The following is a 22,941-nucleotide window of genomic DNA, read 5'->3' on the forward strand; positions in this document are numbered from 1 at the left end:
TCAGCCGGTATTGATCCAGTGGGACAACATCACGGCAGTCGCCCACGTAAACAGACAGGGCGGCACAAGAAGCAGGAGGGCAATGGCAGAAACTGCAAGGATTTTTCGCTGGGCGGAAAATCATGTGATAGCACTGTCAGCAGTGTTCATTCCGGGAGTGGACAACTGGGAAGCAGACTTCCTCAGCAGGCACAACCTCCACCCGGGAGAGTGGGGACTTCATCGGGAAGTCTTCCACATGATGGTGAACCGTTGGAAAAGACCAAAGGTGGACATGATGGCGTCCCGCCTGAACAAAAAACTGGACAAGTATTGCGCCAGGTCAAAAGACCCTCAGGCAATAGCTGTGGACGTTTCTGGTAACACCGTGGGTGTACCAGTCGGTGTATGTCTTCCCTCCTCTGCTTCTCATACCCAAGGTATTGAGAATTATAAGACGTAGAGGAGTAAGAACTATACTCGTGGCTCCGGATTGGCCAAGAAGGACTTGGTACCCGGAACTTCAAGAGATGCTCACAGAGGACTCATGGCCTCTGCCGCTAAGAAGGGACTTGCTTCAGCAAGTACCATGTCTGTTCCAAGACTTACCGCGGCTGCGTTTGACGGCATGGCGGTTGAACGCCGGATCCTAAGGGAAAAAGGCATTCCGGAAGAGGTCATTCCTACCCTGGTCAAAGCCAGGAAGGAGGTGACCGCACAACATTATCACCACATGTGGCGAAAATATGTTGCGTGGTGTGAGGCCAGGAAGGCCCCATGAAGAAATTTCAACTCGGTCGTTTCCTGCATTTCCTGCAAACAGGAGTGTCTATGGGCCTCAAATTGGGGTCCATTAAGGTTCAAATTTCGGCCCTGTCGATTTTCTTCCAGAAAGAATTGGCTTCACTTCCTGAAGTCCAGAAGTTTGTCAAGGGAGTACTGCATATACAACCCCCTTTTGTGCCTCCAGTGGCACTGTGGGATCTCAACGTAGTTCTGGGATTCCTAAAATCACATTGGTTTAAACCGCTCAAATCTGTGGATTTGAAATATCTCACAGGGAAAGTGACCATGTTGTTGGCCCTGGCCTCGGCCAGGCGAGTGTCAGAATTGGCGGCGTTTGTCTCAAAAAAGCCCATATCTGATTGTCCATTCGGACAGGGCAGAGCTGCGGACTCATCCCCAGTTTCTCCCTAAGGTGGTGTCAGTGTTTCACCTGAACCAGCTTATTGTGGTACCCGCGGCTATTAGGGACTTGGAGGACTCCAAGTTGCTAGATGTTGTCAGGGCCCTGAAAATATAGTTTCCAGGACGGCTGGAGTCAGGAAAACTGACTTGCTGTTATCCTGTATGCACCCAACAAACTGGGTGCTCTTGCTTCTAAGCAGACGATTGCTAGTTGGATGTGTAGTACAATTCAGCTTGCACATTCTGTGGCAGGCCTGCCACAGCCAAAATATGTAAATGCCCATTCCACAAGGAAGGTGGGCTCATCTTGGGCGGCTGCCCGAGGGGTCTCGGCTTTACAACTTTGCCGAGCTGATACTTGGTCAGGGGCACACCCTGACTGAGGTGGACCTGGAGTTCTCTCATTCGGTGCTGCAGAGTCATCCGCACTCTCCCGCCCGTTTGGGAGCTTTGGTATAATCCCCATGGTCCTGACGGAGTCCCCAGCATCCACTTCGGACGTTAGAGAAAATAAGAATTTACTTACCGATAATTCTATTTCTCGTAGTCCGTAGTGGATGCTGGGCGCCCATCCCAAGTGCGGATTGTCTGCAATATTTGTACATAGTTATTGTTACAAAAATCGGGTTATTATTGTTGTGAGCCATCTTTTCAGAGGCTCCGCTGTTATCATGCTGTTAACTGGGTTCAGATCACAGGTTGTACAGTGTGATTGGTGTGGCTGGTATGAGTCTTACCCGGGATTCAAAATCCTTCCTTATTGTGTACGCTCGTCCGGGCACAGTATCCTAACTGAGGCTTGGAAGAGGGTCATAGGGGGAGGAGCCAGTGCACACCACCTGATCCTAAAGCTTTTACTTTTGTGCCCTGTCTCCTGCGGAGCCGCTATTCCCCATGGTCCTGACGGAGTCCCCAGCATCCACTACGGACTACGAGAAATAGAATTATCGGTAAGTAAATTCTTATTTTTTCCCTCAAAATTCTACACACAGTACGCCATAATGACAACGTGAAAAAAGGTGGGTTTTTTTGTGTGATTTCTGCTGCGGGGTACACTGGGCTCCACAAGGAATGGACAGTGGAGTGTAGAGTAGGATCTTGATCCGAGGCACCAACAGGCTCAAAGCTTTGACTGTTCCCAGAATGCATAGCGCCACCTCCTATATCACCCGCGCCTCCCTGCACAGGATCTCAGTTTTGTAGTTTGTGCTGCAGTAAGCAGGCACTTAACAGAGGGGCTGCTCCAGGCAGCCCTAAGAAGTGCTTTTTTTCTGAGGTAAAAAGTGAAGACTTCAAGGGCAGCAGCAGTGTTACATGTCAGTGGACATTCACGGCTGCAGCTCCAGCTCTCCCCAGCGGCGCTGTACACTCCCGAGCCCTGGTTGCCGGGTAACTACAGCAGGAGGCTCCGGTTTTCTTTTTGTCAGGCACACACAACGGGGACTCTCCGAGATCGCGTGGCCGCGCCTCGGGAGGTGGTAAGTGGGTCCCGCTTGCGGGACCCGGTCTTTATCGCGATCCGGGGCGGTCAGTGGGAGGCGGGCCGTGCGCGCTGGCGGTGGACACTGTGGCAATACAGGCGATCCCACTAGATCACCAGGGCATGGGACAGGTCAGGTTTTCTCTATAAACCGTTTTATTAGAGCCCGCAGTACCCGGTGGTTTTGCCAGCAGGGGGATAGAGCTTGGACCTGAAGCCCCTCCCCCCAGCCCCAGGGCGCCATTTTCTGCAAATGTTCCCGCCCTGGAGCTGCATATCTGTCTCTCCCTCACTCCCTGGCAGTGTCTGCGGCGCCATTATCCCTCAGCTCACTGTTCCTGGGAATGCTTGGGCAAATCCACCTATGTAAAGCCGCCTGGTTGTCAGTGCTGTGACTTTACAAGACACTTAAGTATTCTACCTGCCTTTTTTAATCAGTGTTAGTTAAGAAAGAGTGCATTTAGTCAGGGTTTCCTAGTACAATTACCCTGTGATATACATCCAGTTCTTACTGTGTACTGTTATATCTATTGTTATATAGCTGTGTAAGCTAGGCCAGTGCAGTATTATTGTTAGTAATAACCTCTGCATTGTACAAACTGTGACTATTTGTGTGTGCATTTGATAGCTGAGTGGTGTCCATTTCGTGTCTTTCACTCAACCTGCTATCCCTATATTCTATAACCTGAGGGGGCTTGGTGCGTCAGGTTTTATCTAATATAGGATTTTCACAAAGATATACTGTATTACGTATTTTTCTCTGATTTAGTCACCATATCTCTCCTTTATCTCTGCTGGTGCTGACTACACTGCACAGGGGTTTGGGCTAGAGGTATTGTGCTGCTGACAAATTGTACTGTGTTACCTGATACTGCAAGTTATATCATGTCTGCTTCTGAGGGTAACGGTTCTGGGGCTGAACACACTGCCGGTGTTGCTGAAGCCGCAGATACCTATGAGGAGAATATAGCAGCTTTGGGCTCTGGTTCTGGGGGCTCCTTGCCCCCCAGTGGGACTGTGGCAACGGGGGCAAATGACCCACCGTGGGCAGCTTTTTCCACGCTTCTGTATACGCTAGTTCATAAACTAACACCCCCTATGGGACCCCCAATGCCGGTACAACAGTTTGTGGTCCCTGCAGCTAACCCGCCGTGGGCGGACGATTTATCTGCTCAAATAAAGAAGTTGAACCCGTCCCTGACTACTAAAAAGTCTGACCGTCGCTCGCCTACGTCCAAGGGGTCCTCTAAGCGAGCGCTTGTCTCCTCACAATCCACTGCTGTCACTGACACCTCGTCGGATGAAGACGGCACTTACACTGACCCCACAGGTTCTGACTCAGATACGGCTGATGGGGAGGGTGGTTCACATGTGGATGTTCCTGATCTTTTGGAGGCTATTAAGTTAATTTTACAGATTACGGATGATCCCGAGCCATCCATTCCTCCTAAGAAACCAGATAGGTTCAAGCGTCAGAAGGTGATTAAACAAATTTTACCTCACTCTGACCACCTAATTGATATACGTCAGGAACCCTGGGAAAACCCGGGTACGAAGTTTGTGCCTCAAAAGAAGATGCTGCCTCGCTATCCCCTCGCGCCGGAGCTGTCTTAGAATTGGGAAATGCCTCCTCCAGTGGACTCGCATGTGGCTAGGATGGTGGTTTCCTCAGCTCTGCCGGTCACCACCGTCACGTCTCTAAAAGAGCCTATGGATAAACGTGTGGAGGGTTGTCTGAAAGCGATTTACACCCTCACGGGTGCTGCACAAAGGCCCACTATTGCAGCTACTTGGGCTGCAGAGGCCATTGAAGCATGGGCCTTGAAGTTAGATGCTGAAATCTCCTCTGACCATGCTAGACAATGCTGGTCTTATACTGTCACAGCTCTCGTTATATTAAAGAGGCGGCTTCTGATGCCGGTATCCTGGCAGCCAAGGCCTCTACTACGTCAGTCCTGGCTCGCCGGATATTGTGGCTGAGGTCCTGGTCTGTGGATCTGGACTCTAGAAAAACCCTGGAGGTACTCCCTTTTAAGGGAGACATTCTGTTTGGGGAGGATTTAAATAAGATAGTGGCTGACTTGGCTACTGCCAAAACTGCCTGTCTGCCAAGTACTGCTCCTTCTGTGTCGAAGGCTAAAGGTACTTCCTTTCGCCCCTTTCGTCCTTCAGGTAAAGCAAAAGGTCAGGCGTTCAACAAGCAGGCCCGCACTTCCAAACCTGGTAAGCCTAAGCCCAAAAGAGCCTGGGCGGCCCGTCAGCCAGCTTCCAAGACAGATAAGCCCGCCGCATGACGGGGCGGGCCTCCCCCTGGGGGGATCCCAGGGTGGGGGGCCGGCTTCTAGGGTATACCCAGGAATGGTTGAAGACCACTTCAGATGCCTGGGTATGGGAAGTCGTCACTCGAGGTTACGCCATAGCCTTCAAAAACCCCATCGTCGATTTTGCCAGACAGATGTCCCGTTGGACAAGACAAAGGCAAACACTCTACATTCGGTGGTACAGACCCTCCTGGATACAGGAGTCGTAGTACGGGTGACTCTTGCGCAGAGGGGCCGGGGGTACTATTTTCCGCTGTTTCTAGTCCCGAAACCGAATGGGTCCTCCCGGCCCATTCTCAACCTCAAGGCATTGAACAGGTTTGTGAAGGTTTCCAAGTTTCGGATGGAAACCCTTCACTCCATAGTTCTGGCCTTGGAACCTGGGGACTTCATGGTCTCCCTGGATATACAGGATGCTTACCTGCATATTCCTGCAGCAGTGTCTCATCAGCAATACCAGAGATTTTCGATTGGCAACTGCCATTACCAGTTTCGGGCGTTACCTTTTGGTTTAACAACAGCTCCGCGAGTCTTTACAAAAGTCATGGCGGTGATGACGGTGGTACTCCGCCGTCAAGGGGTCAGGATACTGCCGTATTTGGACGACTTGTTAATCCTGGCAAATTCCGCAGAACTCCTGCGTCATCTAGATGTGATGGTTTGGTTTCTGCAAGCCCACGGGTGGCTTATCAACTGGAAGAAGTTATCCCTGATCCCTGCTCAGAGCATGGTGCATCTGGGAGCACTATTACACACTCACAACCAGCGGTTGTTCCTGTCTCAGGAGAAAGTCCTGAAACTTCAGGACAGGATTCGTTGCTTCCTATCTCGTCCGCAAGTGTCGATACATTCGGCGATGCTGGTGCTGGGCCTCATGGTGTCAGCATTCGACATGGTGGAGTACGCTGAATTTCACTCTCGCCCTCTCCAGAGGCTGATTCTAACCATATGGGACGGCCTGCCTCACCGGATCAGGTCTCAAATGATCTCATTGACTCCGGATGTCCGTCTGTCGCTGCTCTGGTGGCTTCAGGACCAACAACTGTGCAGGGGCCATCCGTTCTGGATATCCGACTGGGTCCTGTTGACGACAGATGCCAGTCTAAGAGGTTGGGGTGCGGTGCTGGAGCAACAATCCCTTCAGGGGCGGTGGACCAAGGAGGAGTCCCTCCTCTTGATCAATATTCTGGAGTTGCGGGCGGTCTTCAATGCCTTGAACCTAGCCCAGCATTTAATTCAGAACCGTCCTGTTCAAGTACAGTCGGACAACGCCACCACAGTGGCTTACATAAATCATCAAGGCGGCACTCGAAGCCGCCTAGCAATGAAGGTAGTCTCACGGATTCTACAGTAGGCAGAACGCCATCTACCGGCCATATCGGCAATATTCATTCCGGGAGTCCTAAATTGGGAAGCGGACTTTCTCAGTCGTCAGGACGTGCATGCCGGCGAGTGGGGCCTCCACCCAGAAGTGTTTCAACTCCTAGTGGAAAGGTGGGGCCTTCCAGACGTAGATCTGATGGCGTCTCGACACAATCACAAGGTTCCGGTCTTCGGAGCAAGGACAAGGGATCCTCAAGCAGCATTTGTGGATGCGCTGGCGGTACCGTGGAGGTTTCAGCTGCCGTACGTGTTCCCTCCGGTGTCACTCCTGCCCAGGGTAATTCGGAAGTTCAAGCAAGAAAAAGGAATTCTGCTTCTTGTAGCTCCAGCGTGGCCCAGACGTCACTGATTCTCAGACCTGCAAGGCCTATCGTCAGAGCGTCCAATTCTACTTCCACAACGCCCAGACCTCCTCGTTCAGGGCCCCTGTGTCTACCAGGACCTAGCCCGGCTGTCTTTGACGGCGTGGCTCTTGAAGCTTCCGTCTTAAGGGCTAAAGGGTTTTCTGAGGCAGTCATTCAAACTATGTTGCGGGCCCGGAAACCGGCTTCGGCTCGGATTTACTATAGGGTCTGGCATTCTTACTTTGTTTGGTGCGCATCTAACGATTATGACTCTTCCAAGTTTAGTATAGCCAAGTTGTTGCCTTTTCTTCAGCAGGGCCTGGACTTAGGCCTGCGTCTGGCCTCCCTCAAGGTTCAAATATCTGCCTTGTCGGTGTGGTTTCAGAGAAAAATTGCGACCTTACCTGATGTGCATACCTTTACTCAGGGCGTGTTGCGTATCCAACCTCCCTATGTCCCGCCTGTGGCTCCTTGGGACTTGTCGGTGGTTTTGGAGGCGTTACAAGAGTCTCCGTTTGAACCTCTTGGTTCAGCTGACCTTAAGTGGCTTTCCCTTAAGGTGGTGTTTCTGCTGGCTATTGCTTCAGCTAGAATAGTGTCGGATTTGGGTGCTTTGTCCTGTAGTTCCCCATATCTGATATTTCACCGTGACCGGTCGGTTCTTAGGACTCGTCCCGGCTATCTTCCTAAGGTGGTTTCTTTTTTCCACCTTAATCAGGAGATTGTAGTTCCGGCACTTGTTTCTCCTGATCTGTCTCCCAAAGAGCGGTCTTTGGATGTGGTACAGGCTCTCCGTATCTATGTGTAGAGAACTGCTCCTATTAGGAAATCTGATTCTCTTTTTGTTGTGTTTGGGTTCCACAAATGTGGCTGGCATTAAGGCCCATTCTACTTGGTCTGTTGGACCTTCTTGGGCGGCCCAACGTGGTGCGACCCTTGAACAATTGTGCAAGGCGGCTACGTGGTCCTCTGTGAACACGTTCATAAGGTTCTATGCCTTCGATACTGCCGCTTCCCAGGATGCTTCCTTTGGACGCCGGGTTCTTGTGCCCGCTACAGTGCGTCCCCTCCCATAAGGAACTGCTTTAGGACATCCCCATTGTCCATTCCTTGTGGAGCCCAGTGTACCCCGCAGCAGAAAACGAGTTTTATGGTAAGAACTTAGCTTTGTTAAAACTCTTTCTGCGAGGTACACTGAGCTCCACAAGGCGCCCACTTAGCTTCTTTGGGTTGGTATGGCATTAGCCGCTGACACGTCTCCTGTTGTGAGAATTCGGTGTTGTGGCTACTAACCGTTGTTGTCTCTCTTCCTGCTACTGCATTGGACTGGTTAACTAAAAACTGAGATCCTGTGCAGGGAGGTGGGGTGATACAGGAGGCGGCGCTATGCATTCTGGGAAGAGTCAAAGCTTTGAGCCTGTTGGTGCCTCGGATCAAGATCCTACTCTACACCCCATTGTCCATTCCTTGTGGAGCCCAGTGTACCTTGCAGAAAGAGTTTTAACAAAGGTAAGTTCTTACCATAAAACTCGTTTTTTGCTAATTTATTAAATTTCATCAAGGATGTTCTGTACATTGCTGCATTCATCTTTTCCTCTATGCTGACCAGTCTCCCTGTTCCTGCTGCTGAAAAACATCCCCACAGCATGATGCTCCACCACCATGCTTCACTGGTGGGATGGTATTGGCCTGGTGATGAGCAGTGCCTGGTTTCCTCTAAACATGACACCTAGTATTCACGCCAGAGAGTTCAATCTTTGTCTCATCAGACCAGAGTATTTTGGGCAACAGCATACCTGCGCCGTGGGAGTTAGGGGGGAAACGGTTATCGGTCTTACGAGGTGCAGAGCTGCTTCCCCGCTGCAGGACAACCATCCTGAGGGGTAGTTGTTCAGCGGGGCACTGCGCCTTGGCTGTCACATCCGCAGCATGTTGCACACCCCTAATGCTGCCTGAAGGTGACATCGGTGGTGAGTACAATGTAGGACTTAAATTGTTAGTGTTTACTCTGTTTAGAAAGCTGACAGCCATTCTGGGGCTGTGCAGCTCAGGGTGTGCTGGTGTCCTCTCACTCATCTGTGTCTCCTCTCGCATACAGTAGGGCAGGCTTGCATTATCACTGTCTGTGTGTCATTGTGCTTACTGTGAAATATGGGTAAACACAAGCTGTGCAGTGTATGTCACACCAGATTCTCTCCATTATCTAATACACAGGTTCTCAAACTCGGTCCTCAGGACCCCATACAGTGCATGTTTTGCAGGTAACCCAGCAGGTGTACAGGTGTATTAATTACTCACTGACACATTTTAAAAGGTCCACAGGTAGAGCTTATTATTTCACTTGTGATTCTGTGAGGAGACCTGCAAAACATGCACTGTGTGGGGTCCCGAGGACCGAGTTTGAGAACCTATGATCTAATGATTCTGTTTCCTGTGAACAATGCAGTCAATCTTCATAAATCAGTGAAAGGGCTGGGGAAGGGGGTCCAGAGTCCCACTGGTTAGGGTCTTTTAAGACTATGATGTCAGTTCCAGGGCAGGTGGTCAGCCCACGAAAGCCTCCTTCCAATCAACATTCTTTAACTTCGGGGTGATCTACAATGCTCTTCTTCAGGCCTTTCCTCCGCTGAAGGATCAAGCGATCCAGGTATAGTCGGACAGCGCCACGGCGGTGGCGTATATCAATCGACAAAGAGGGACAAAAAGCAGAGCCTGCATGCGAGAGGTGTCAAAGATACTCCTCTTGGCCGAAAGAAATGCAAGAGCCATGTCAGCAGTCTTCATTCTGGGTGTGGACAACTGGAAAGTGGACTTCCTGAGTCGTCATGATCTCCACTCGGGGGAGTTGGTGCTCCATCATCTGGTGTTCCAGCAGATCATCGACCGGTGGGGTTGCCCACAAATAGCCATGATGGCTTCTCGTCTCAACAAGAAACTACCCTGGTATTGCTGACGGACCAGGGACCCTCAGGCGAGGGCAGTGGACTCACTGGCGAAGCCTTGGCCGTACCGGTTGGTCTACCTGTTTCCTACGATCCCATTGCTCCCAAGGGTGCTAAAGCCGATCAGGAACCAGGGTGTCCAGGCAGTTCTAATTGCCCCGGATTGGCCTCTGAGGGCGTGGAATGCGGATCTTCTGGACATTTCCGTCGAAGACCCTTGGCCTCTGCCACTCAGAAGAGATCTTCTTTAACATGGACCGTTCGTTTACCCGGACTTACGGCGACTTCGTTTGACGGCATGGAGGTTGAGCGGAAGATCTTTGCTCACAAGGGCCTTTCCAAGAAGGATTTTGCAACCATGGTTCAGGCCAGGAAACCTGTGACGGCAAAACACTATCATCATGTCTGGAGAAGATATGTCTCTTGGTGCGAGAAACGCACGTATTCGCCTGCAGAGATTCACTTGGGACATTTCCTATGTTTCCTGCAGGCTGGTGTGGATAAGGGCTTACGTCTGGGTTCCATTAAGGTTCAGATTTCAGCTCTCTGTTTTCTTTCAGAAGAAATTGGCAGTGTTGCCAGAAGTTCAGACCTTCTTGCAAGGGGTACTCCACATACAGTCTCCCTTTGTGCCGCCTACGGCACCCTGGAATTTGGATGTAGTGTTGAAATTTCTACAGTCCTCCTGGTTTGAACCTCTGATGACGGTAGAAGATAAGTACCTCACGTGGAAAAAGGGGATGTTATTGGCCCTGGCTTCTGCTCGACATGTCTCGGAATTGGGGGCCTTATCGTGTAAAAGTCCGTACTTGGTCTTTTACGAGGACGGAGCGGAGCTCCGGACTAGACAGCAGTTCCTGACGAAGGTTGTCTCAGCGTTTCACCTGAAACAACCTATTGTAATTCCGTCCAGTTCTGACGCTTCTGCTCCTCCGGAGGCATTGGATACTGTGCGTGCCTTGAAGATCTATGTCAAGCGCATGGCTCGAATCAGAAAAATGAATTCCTTGTTCTATGATGCGCAGAAAAATGGTTGCCCTGCTTCTAAGCAGTTCATTGCTCATTGGATTTGACTTACTATCCAACAGGCCCATGTGTCGGCAGCCTTACCTGTTCCTAAGTCTCTGAAGGCCCACTCTTCAAAATCAGTGGGCTCTTCCTGGGCGGCTGCCCGTGGAGGCTTGGCCTTGCAACTATGCCGAGCCGCTACCTGGTCGGGGAAGAACACCTTTGTGAAGTTCTCCAATTTTGATACCCTCGCCAAAGAGGATACCCAGTTTGGGCAGGCGGTGCTGCAGCAGTCTCTGCACGTTCCCGCCAGTTCTGGAAGCTTTGGGACGTCCCCATCATTCTAGTTTCCCCCAATATCCCTTATGGATGCTAGAGAAAATAGGATTTTAATACCGAACGGTAACATTTTTTTTCATAGTTCATAAGAGATATTGGGCGCCCGCCTCAGTGTGTTTACTTTTCTGCAGGTTCTTGTTCTATGGTTACCTGTTCAACTGTTACTGTTGTTGTTACCAGGCTTTGCTGATTGTTTTATGTTAGTCGTGTGCTGGTGTTAAATCTCACCACTCATTGTTATCATGTTCCTTCTCTCATATATGTCCTTTCTCCTTCGGGCACGTTTTTTTTACCTATAACTGCCTGTGGGAGGGGGCATAGAGGGGAGGAGCCAGCACACCCAGTTGAAGAAATTTAATGTGCACCGTCTCCTTTGGACCTAGTCTATACCCCATTGTACTAGTTTCCCCCAATATCCCTTATGGACTATGAGAAAAGAATTTACCTGTAGGTATTAAAATCCTATATTTTTTTCTTTTTTATCTACAAACTTGCTAGAGCCAGTAGCCAGTGTGAGCTAACCCAGTATTCATGCATCTTAAGGCCCGTACACACTGGTCGATATATCGGCCGTTCTCTTGAACGGCCGATATATCGCGGGAGCGTCGGCCAGTGTGTACGGCCGATACGTCTGTGAACTCCGTCGTTCACAGACGTATCGCATCGGCCGCGCAGCACAGCCGACGGCCAATATATCTACCGATATATTGGCACGTCGCTGTGTGTGTACGGGGCGGTCGGCCGACCGCCCGTACACATGCTGCGGCAGCCGGCGGTGATTGACAGCTGAACTGGGCGGGCGTGTGTACACGCCCGCCCAGTTCATGACGTCAGTCCCCGACGGATCGGGCAGTGTGTATGCTGAACACACTGCCCGATACGTCCATAGATATATCTGCAGATCAATTGATCAGCAGATATATCTACTAGTGTGTACCCACCTTTAGAAACCTTAGTGATGTCATTGATACTTAGTGTTCCTTCTAGGAATCAAATAGGGCAGAGCGCCGGACTCCGGGGGTATATTTGCGCGACCCCCCGAAATGGGGGCGTGGTCATGTAAATTAGGGTGTGTGGCCATGGAAACGCCAGTTTAGATGGTGGTGCGGCCCACAGACGTTGCTATAGGGGGCGTCTGTGGCCGGCGACGTCACTGTTGGGGGCGTGCGTCGGTGCTGGGCTTCCCCCAGCTCCCTCCCATAGCGTGAATTGATGCTAGGCGCATGGCATCTTTACACGCTGTGAGGGCAGAAAGCGGGCGGCTGTTCTAGCAGGGCGCCGCAAAAGGGACGGGGCGGATTTTGCCTTCAAAAAATCGGGCGCGTCGCCCTGCTAAAACAGCCTGAAGTGAACACTAATACTAAATGACCTGATAAATAGCTTTTTGTGGCTATCAGTTCAGCCTGTAGGATTGCTTCTGTCAAATGGGTTGGGTACAGGATTCCGGTGCTTACCATGCCGACGGTCAGAATACCAACAGTGATATGTCGATGGTCAGGATCCTGACACCTGGTGCATAAGTATACTAACCCACACCCCCTACTTCCCTAAACCTCCCTACATGCAACCTAACCATAACCGCCCCCCTTAGTCCCTAACCTAACCATCCCTGGCATACTTACATTTGGGATGCTGACAGTCGGGATTCTGGCATCGCCATTGTGAGCAGTGTTGGGATCCCGGTGCAGATCTTCTCCCTAGTGTCTGTATTCCGGCGCTGGTATGTCGACCGTCGGCATCCTGAGCATTGGGGTGACAGCTACATCCATGTCAATGTGCAGGTGACATGCACTATAATTCCATATCATTTGCACTTAACATTTTATGAATTAAATAGCAAAATAGACATGTTCTTCTACACTTGTTTCCACCCTTCTTGAGGATCACAAAGCAGAATAGAAGACAATGATGTAAATGTAGAAAGCATCATTGTCTTACCATTAGTAGCGTGTAATGTAATTGAAAGTAATTAAACCAACATTACCATTGTATTAGTAATGTTCTTAACATACATTTGTAAATTAAAAGAAAAATACCCTTAGGTTAAACAAATGTATCAAGAATTGGACGTTTTGCACTGACGCATGGTACATGACTGGCCACTAGTCTGCAGTGGTGTTCTACTTTATAAAACTGGCTGTTCACGCAATAGAAAAATGGAGGAATTTCTATTCACTTTGTTTCTAGACTTTCTTTTTTCTAGTGGGTAATCTACAGCAGGAATGTGTACAATGTTTTTTTTTGTTTTGTTTTTTAATAGCGTAATGAAGATTGCTTTTCAAAAGGCAATAAATGCAAACTGAATATTGTCTAGAGCTTAGTTGTTTTATAGTTTCAGCATTTAATTTGTCATAGCACTTGTATTGGAGTATCTCAAAGACAATATGTCCTCAAAATGTTCCTGGTTACATTTATAGAGCAAGTAAATTCACAATTAGTCATTAAGCCTGTATTAATGAACTCGTTAGTCTTATTACCACAATAAGTAGTGATAGGGAGAATAAAAAAAAATATTCAGAGTCTCAAATAGGAGAACAATCTTCTGCAAAATCCCATTTACCTGGCAGCAGTGTGCTCCACCCACTGTAGCAGTATTCATTAGGGCTTTGCGTAAGGGCTGAAATACTGTAAGTATATGGGTGAGCATTCAATGTGGAATAAGAAGGTGTCATCATTTTGAGGGCAGTCTAACTTCAGAACAAACCACCTGGTCTGACTAAACATGATTGAAGCACTAGAAATCTACTTGATACTACACAGAGCTGAGGAAGTGTTCCGTTACTAATGAAGGCAAATTTATAGAAAACAGAGTGTAGGGCCCTTAGTGTTCACTCTAGGATTTTTTTAGGGCAGGGTGCTGATCACGGGTAGGGCACATTTTTCATTCGTGAGGGCACATTTTTCATTCGTGAGGGCACATTTTTAAGTTAGAAGGGCAAAATTAGGCACATACTATAATGCTTGGTGCTCCCATTCCTATAGGTGAAAGCATGGACAGTGCGCGCCGGAGGCGTGCAGCAAAAATTTAGGGGAGTTGTTTCGTGGGGAAGGGGCGTGACCACATAATAGTACCAAATCACATTATACCACACAATAGTGCTGCTTATACACATTGCACCAGGTAGAACCTCCTATACACACTGCGCCAGGTGTATACATATTGCGCCAGATAGAGCACGTTCTACACATTGCACCAGGTAGAACCTCCTATACACACTGTGCCAGGTAGAGCACGTTATACATATTGCGCCAGGTAGAGCACATTATACACATTGCACCAGGTAGAACCTCCTATACACACTGCGCCAGGTAGAGCACGTTATACATATTGCGCCAGATAGAGCACGTTATACACATTGCACCAGGTAGAAGCTCCTAAACACACTGCGCCAGGTAGAGCACGTTATACATATTGCGCCAGATAGAGCACGTTATACACATTGCACCAGGTAGAACCTCCTATACACACTGCGCCAGGTAGAGCACGTTATACATATTGCGCCAGGCAGAGCACTGAGGCACACTGCACCAGGGAGAGAACACTGAGGCACACTGCACCAGGGGTAGAGCACTGAGGCACACTGCACCATGGAGAGAACACTGAGGCACATTGCACCAGGGAGAGAACACTGAGGCACACTGCAACAGGGAGAGAACACTGAGGCACACTGCACCAGGGAGAGAACACTGAGGCACACTGCACCAGGGAGAGAACACTGAGGCACACTACACCAGGGAGAGAACACTGAGGCACACTGCACCAGGGAGAGAACACTGAGGCACACTGCACCAGGGAGAGAACACTGAGGCACACTGCACCAGGGAGAGAACACTGAGGCACACTGCACCAGGAGAGAACACTGAGGCACACTGTACCAGGGAGAGAACACTGAGGCACACTGCACCAGGGAGAGAACACTGAGGCACACTGCACCAGGGAGAGAACACTGAGGTACACTGCACCAGGGAGAGAACACTGAGGCACACTGCACCAGGGAGAAAACACTGAGGCACACTGCACCAGGGAGAGAACACTGAGGCACACTGCACCAGGGAGAGAACACTGAGGCACACTGCACCAGGGAGAGAACACTGAGGCACACTGCACCATGGAGAGAACACTGAGGCACACTGCAACAGGGAGAGAACACTGAGGCACACTGCACCAGGGAGAGAACACTGAGGCACACTGCACCAGGGAGAGAACACTGAGGCACACTACACCAGGGAGAGAACACTGAGGCACACTGCACCAGGGAGAGAACACTGAGGCACACTGCACCAGGGAGAGAACACTGAGGCACACTGCACCAGGGAGAGAACACTGAGGCACACTGCACCAGGAGAGAACACTGAGGCACACTGTACCAGGGAGAGAACACTGAGGCACACTGCACCAGGGAGAGAACACTGAGGCACACTGCACCAGGGAGAGAACACTGAGGTACACTGCACCAGGGAGAGAACACTGAGGCACACTGCACCAGGGAGAAAACACTGAGGCACACTGCACTAGGGAGAGAACACTGAGGCACACTGCACTAGGGAGAGAACACTGAGGCACACTGCACCAGGGAGAGAACACTGAGGCACACTGCACCAGGGAGAGAACACTGAGGCACACTGCACCAGGGAGAGAACACTGAGGCACACTGCACCAGGGAGAGAACACTGAGCCACACTGCACCAGGGAGAGAACACTGAGGCACATTGCACTAGGGAGAGAACACTGAGGCACATTGCACCAGGGAGAGAACACTGAGGCACACTGCACTAGGGAGAGAACACTGAGGCACACTGTAACAGGGAGAGAACACTGAGGCACACTGCAACAGGGAGAGAACACTAGGAGGAAGGGGAGGACGGGCACAGGGCAGATGCAGAGCGGCACTCACCGTTGCGGAGGAGAGCGCTGTGCCGGGTCAGCGGGGCCGGTCTCTTGATGCTGACGGTGGAGCCCAGGTCAGCGCGCAGCGCCATGGTGAGGGGGAATCAAACCATGCCGGAGGACTGGCGGGAGACACCGCAGGCTCTGATTGGCTGCTCCTCCCCACTGCACGCTGACCCTGTCTCCGCCTTCAGCTGAGAGCTATCAGCGCGGCGGGGGGGAGAAGTGACAGCGCGGCGGGGGGGAGAAGTGACAGCGCGGCGGGGGAGAGAAGTGACAGCGCGGCGGGGGGAGAAGAGCAGTCCTTGGCAGGGCGGGCACAAACGGGCAGGGCGGCATTCTGTCACTCAAAAAAGGGGCAGGGCGCAGCGCCCTGCGAAAGAAGCTTAGAGTGAACACTAGGCCCTTACACACTAGTGATGCATTTGCATCAAAAATACAAGTGAAGATACATATAAATATTATTTGCATTTTATTTTATTTTTTTAAACAATTTGGTGTTCAGTGTGTGCACTACATGTAGAGGCTCCATTGAAATTTGTTGCAATTGAAATTAATGGGAAAGCTCTGTTCACTGATAATAACGGTTGGTGTAGCTCTCATTCCCCACCTGACAATTCCTCAACTAAACTCAGTGCTTTCCACTACTATAATGAAACCCAGCCTGAGGAAAGATGATCTGATAAGCAGATTTGGGGTCCCATTGCGGGGTTGCATGCTTTGCATTTGTCAGGCACATTGCATGAACACCATTGAGTAAGGGCCCTTAGTGATGCAGAGTATCTAATAGTTTAAATATTCTTTTTCAGATACAATGCAGAAAACTATTAATGAACAATGTTGTCTGTTGGCGGCTATTAATACTATTAGCCTCCAACAGAGAAGATTTTGTTAATAGTTTTCTGCATTATATCTGAAAAATAATTAATTTAATAGTGCCGCAGAATGTAGTCATTGTATTTACTTTTCTCTAACGTCCTAGTGGATGCTGGGAACTCCGTAAGGACCATGGGGAATAGCGGGCTCCGAAGGAGGCTGGGCACTCTAGAAAGATCTTAGACTACCTGGTGTGCACTGGCCCCTCCCACCATGACCCTCCTCCAAGCCTCAGTTAGATTTCGTGCCCGGCCGAGGTTGGATGCACACTAGGGGCTCTCCTGAGCTCTTAGAAAGTTATAGTCTTAGAATTTGTTCTTTTCAGTGAGACCTGCTGGCAACAGGCTCACTGCAGCGAGGGACTAAGGGGAGAAGAAGCGAACTCGCCTGCTTGCAGCCGGATTGGGCTTCTTAGGCTACTGGACACCATTAGCTCCAGAGGGATCGACCGCAGGCCCAGCCTTGATGTTCGGTCCCGGAGCCGCGCCGCCGTCCCCCTTACAGAGCCAGAAGCAAGAAGATGGTCCGGAAAATCGGCGGCATGAAGACTCAGTCTTCACCAAGGTAGCGCACAGCACTGCAGCTGTGCGCCATTGCTCCTCTCACACACTTCATACTCCGGTCACTGAGGGTGCAGGGCGCTGGGGGGGGGCGCCCTGAGGCAGCAATAAAAACACCTTGGCTGGCAAAAATACCTCAATATATAGCCCCAGGGGCTATATATGAGGTAAATACCCCTGCCAGAAGTCCATAAAAAACGGGAGAATAGGCCGCGAAAAAGGGGCGGAGCCTATCTCCTCAGCACACTGGCGCCATTTTCCCTCACAGCTCCGTTGGAGGGAAGCTCCCTGGCTCTCCCCTGCAGTCTACAAGGGTTAAAAAAAGAGAGAGGGGGCACTAAATTTAGGCGCAGTATACATTATATATATAGATATAAAGCTATAGGGGACATAACTCAGTTAGTCCCTGCAGTATATGGCGCTCTGGTGTGTGCTGGCATACTCTCACTCTGTCCCCCCAAAGGGCTTTTGTGGGTCCTGTCCTCGTTTAGAGCATTCCCTGTGTGTCTGCGGTGTGTCGGTACGGCTGTGTCGACATGTTGAATGAGGAGGCTTATATGGTGACGGAACAGAGGCCGATATATGTGATGTCGCCCCCTGTGGGGCCGACACCAGAGTGGATAGAGAGGTAAAAGGTATTAACCGACAGTGTCAACTCCTTACATAAAAGGGTGGATGACGTAACAGCTGTGGGACAGCCGGCTTCGCAGCCCGCGCCTGCCCAGGCGTCTCAAAGGCCATCAGGGGCTCAAAAACGCCCGCTCTCTCAGATGGCAGACACAGATGTCGACACGGAGTCTGACTCCAGTGTCGACAAGGTGGAGACATATACACAATCCAATCCGTGACTTGATCCCGGCAATAAAAAATGTGTTATACATTTCTGACTTTAACCTCTATAAATGGGTTTTAGGTTTGGGGAGAAAAAACAGGCAGTGTTTTGTTCCCCCATCAGATGAATAAATGAAGTGTGTGAAAAGCGTGGGTTCCCCCGTTAAGAAACTGGTAATTTATAAAAAGTTACTGATGGCGTACCCTTTCCCGCCAGGAGGATAAGTTGCGCTGGGAGATATCCCCTAGGGTGGATAATGCGCTCACACGTTTGTCAAAAATGGTGGCACTGCCGTCTTAGGATACGGCCACTTTAATAGGTACCTGTTGATAAAAAAAACAGGAGGCTATCCTGAAGTCTGTATTTACACACTCAGGTACTAGACTGAGACCTGCAGATAGTGCTGCTGCAGCGTGGTTGGTGACCCTGTCAAACAGGGATAATAGTTGGCAAACATAAAAACATATTAAAGACGTTGTCTTATATATGGGGGATGCACAGAGGGATATTTTGCCGGCTGGCATCCAAAATAAATGTAATGTCCATTCTGTCAGGAGGGTATTAGAGACCTGTCACTGGACAGGTGATGCTGACTTAAAAAGCGCATAGAGAGCCTTATAAGAGTGAGGAATTATTTGGGGATGGTCTCTGGGACCTCGTATCCACAGCAACTGCTGGGAAGAAATAATTTTACCTCAGGTTTCCTCACAGAAAAAGGTACAGTCCTTTCGGCTTCAGAAAAGCAAGCGGGTCAAATGGCGCTTCCTTTCTGTACAGAGACAAGGGTAGAGGGAAAAAGCTGCACCAGTCAGCCTGTTCCCAGAATCAAGATTCTTCCCCCGCCTCCTGTGAGTACACACCATGACGCGGGTGCTCCACAGGTGTAGCCAGGTACGGTGGGGGGCCGCCTCAAAAATTTCAGCAATTAGTGGGCTCGCTCACAGGTGGATCCCTGTTTCTTCCAAGTAGTATTTCAGGGGTACAAGCTGGAATTAGAGATGTCTCCCCCCCAGCCGTTTCCTAAAATATGCCTTGCTGACAACTCCCTCAAGCAGGGAGGCTGTGCTAGAGGCAATTAATAAGCGGTATTCCCAGCAGGTAATACTCAAGGTGCCCCTACTTCAACAAGGACGGGGTTACTATTCCACACGGGTTGGGGTACCGAAACCGCATGGTTCGGTGTGACCCATTTTATATTTAAAATCCTTGAACATAAAAAAATTCAAGTTCAAGATGGAATCGCTCAGGGCGGTTATTGCAAGCCTGGACGAGGGGGATTACATGGTATCCCGGGACATCAAGGATGCTTACCTGCATGTCCCCATTTACCATCCTCGCCAGGAGTACCTCAGATTTGTGGTACAGGATTACCATTACCAAGTCCAGACACTGCCGTTTGGACTGTACATGGCACCGAGGGTGTTTTATCAAGGTAATGGCCGAAATGATGATACTCCTTCAAAAAAAAGGGAGTTGTAATTATCCCGTAATTGGACAATCTCGTTATAAGGGCGAGGTCCAAGGAGCAGTTGGTAGTCGGGGTAGCACTATTTTGGAAAGTGCTACAACAGCATAGGTGGATTCTAAACAGTCCAAAGTCACAGCTGGTTCCTATGACACGTCTACTGTTCCTGGGGATGGTTCTGGACATAAACCAGAAATAGTGTTTCTCCCGGAGGAGAAAGCCAAGGAGTTGTCATCTCTAGTCAGAGACCTCCTGAAACCAAAATAGGTAGCGGTGCATCATTGCACGCGAGTCCTGGGAAAAATGCTAGCTTCTTACGAAGCAATCCCATTAGGCAGGTTCCATACAAGAACTTTTCAGAGGGACCTGTTGGACAAGTGGTCCGGATCGCATCTTCCGATGCATAGGCTGATAACCCTGTCTCCAAGGACCAGGGTATCTCTACTGTGGTGGCTGCAGAGTGCCCATCTTCAAGAGGGCCGCAGGTTCGGCATACAGGACTAGGTCCTAGTGACCATGGATTCCAGCCTTTGAGGCTGGGGGGCAGTCACATAGGGAAGAAACTTCCAGGGACTTTGGTCAAGTCAGGTTATTTCCCTACACATAAATATTCTGGATCTGAGGGCCATTTACAATGCCCTGAGGCCAGCAAGGCCTCTGCTTCAAAACCAGCCGGTACTGATCCAATCAGACAACATCACGGCAGTCGCCCATGTAATCAACAGGGCGGCACAAAAAGCAGGATGGCGATGGCAGAAGCCACAAGGATTCTCCGATAGGCGGAAAATCATGTGTTAGCACTGTCAGCAGTGTTCATTCCCGGAGTGGACAACTGGGAAGCAGATCTTCTCAACAGACACGACCTCCACCCGGGAGAATGGGGACTTCCTCCAGAAGTCTTCCAATAGGATTGTACACCATTGGGAAAGGCCACAGGTGGACATGATGGCGTCCCGCCTTAACAAAAAGCTATAAAAGATATTGCTCCAGGTCAAGGGACCCTCAGGCGATAGCTATGGACGCTCTGGTAACACCGTGGGTGTACCAGTCGGTTTAGGTGTTCTCCCCTCTGCCTCTCATACCAAAGGTACTGAGAATAATAAGAAGGCGAGGAGTAAGAACGATACTCGTGGATGGCCAAGAAGAGCTTGGTACCCAGAACTTCAAGAATTTATATCAGAGGACCAATGGCCTCTGCCACTCAGTCAGGACCTGCGGCAGCAGGGGCCCTGTCTGTTCCAAGACTTACCGCGGCTGCGTTTGACGGCATGGCGGTTGAACGCCGGATCCTGAAGGAAAAGGGTATTCCGGAGGAAGTAATTCCTACGCTTACTAAAGCCAGGAAAGAGGTTACAGCAACTCATTATCACCGCATATGGCGAAAATATGTTGCATGGTGTGAGGCCGAAAGGGCCCCAACAGAGGAATTTCAACTAGGTCGATTTCTGCATTTCCTGCAAGCAGGAGTGACTATGGGCCTTAAATTGGGTTCCATTAAGGTACAGATCTCGGCTCTGTCGATTTTCTTTCAAAAAAGAACTAGCTTCAGTACCTGAAGTTCAGACATTTATAAAAGGAGTGCTGCATAGTCAGCCCCCGTTTGTGCCTCCTGTGGCACCTTGGGATCTCAACGTGGTGTTGAGTTTTCTTAAAATCACTTTGGTTTGAACCACTAAAAACCGTGGATCTGAAATATCTCACATGGAAGGTGGTTATGTTATTTGCCTTGGCTTCTGCCAGGCGAGTATCAAAATTGGCGGCTTTGTCTTGTAAAAGCCCTTATTTGATTTTCCATATGGATAGGGCAGAATTGAGGACTCGTCCCCAGTTTCTCCCTAAGGTGGTGTCAGCGTTTCACCTGAACCAGCCTATTGTGGTGCCTGCGGCTACTAAGGATTTGGAGGACTCCAAGTTGCTAGACGTTGTCAGGGCCCTGAAAATATATGTTTCCAGGACGGCTGGAGTCAGAAAATCTGACTCGCTGTTTATCCTATATGCACCCAACAAGCTGGGTGCTCCTGCTTCTAAGCAGACTATTGCTCGTTGGATTTGTAGTACAATTCAGCTTGCACATACTGTGGCAGGCCTGCCACAGCCAAAATCTGTCAATGCCCATTCCACAAGGAAGGTGGGCTCATCTTGGGCGGCTGCCCGAGGGGTCTCGGCTTTACAACTTTGCCGAGCAGCTACTTGGTCAGGGGCAAACACGTTTGCAAAATTCTACAAATTTGATACCCTGGCTGAGGAGGACCTGGAGTTCTCTCATTCGGTGCTGCAGAGTCATCCGCACTCTCCCGCCCGTTTGGGAGCTTTGGTATAATCCCCATGGTCCTTACGGAGTTCCCAGCATCCACTAGGACGTTAGAGAAAATAAGAATTTACTCACCGGTAATTCTATTTCTCGTAGTCCGTAGTGGATGCTGGGCGCCCATCCCAAGTGCGGTTTATCTGCATTACTTGTACATAGTTATTGTTAACTAAATCGGGTTATTGTTGAGCCATCTGTTGAGAGGCTCTATTGTTTCATACTGTTAACTGTGTTTCATATCACGAGTTGTACGGTGTGATTGGTGTGGCTGGTATGAGTCTTACCCGGGATTCAATATCCTTCCTTATTGTGTACGCTCGTCCGGGCACGGTACCTAACTGAGGCTTGGAGGAGGGTCATGGTGGGAGGGGCCAGTGCACACCAGGTAGTCTAAGATCTTTCTAGAGTGCCCAGCCTCCTTCGGAGCCCGCTATTCCCCATGGTCCTTACGGAGTTCCCAGCATCCACTACGGACTACGAGAAATAGAATTACCGGTGAGTAAATTCTTATTTTTTTTTTAATTTTTTTATTAAAGCTTAATCACTCCGGATGGTAGTTGTTGATACTCCAGAGGATATTTGCCACTTTTGATTGCAAGCTTTTCTACATTTTGTCTTGGAATGTTATTTCGGTTTGATTTCTAGTGGGACTGTCCCAAGATGTACTAAGTTTGGCGTACAAATGTTAATCAGTAATATAGTCTTGGAGAGTCTCTCCTCACATTTTAAAAGATTTATGATAAATTTGAATATACAAATATACTAATTGAACATGTTTTGCTTAGTATCGGAGAATATTGCTAAGCAAACAGAATTCCTTTGGAGAAAAGACCACCTCTGGTATAGGTTAAATAGATATATTTATATTGTGAAGCAACAGAATATACTAGACAGTAATATACCGTACGGTTCATTATAAGTCGTTTTCCACATATTATGGTGTAAAAAATAAATAAATCACTTTTATTTAAGTATTTTATCGCCATTTATGTGTGTGTAGGGGGAATGCAATTTATTTAACCACTTAA

The 22,941-nt window shown here is 49.5% G+C and overlaps 1 protein-coding gene across 5 annotated transcripts in view; it reads left to right on the forward strand.

Annotated features, from left to right (window-relative positions):
* The window catches only part of SUGT1 (SGT1 homolog, MIS12 kinetochore complex assembly cochaperone), a 321,635-nt gene that overhangs the window by 146,916 nt on the left and 151,778 nt on the right, over positions 1 to 22,941 (forward strand). The window lies entirely within an intron of this gene.

The sequence above is a fragment of the Pseudophryne corroboree genome, chromosome 2 (assembly GCF_028390025.1).
Source record: "Pseudophryne corroboree isolate aPseCor3 chromosome 2, aPseCor3.hap2, whole genome shotgun sequence".
NCBI lineage: Eukaryota > Metazoa > Chordata > Amphibia > Anura > Myobatrachidae > Pseudophryne > Pseudophryne corroboree.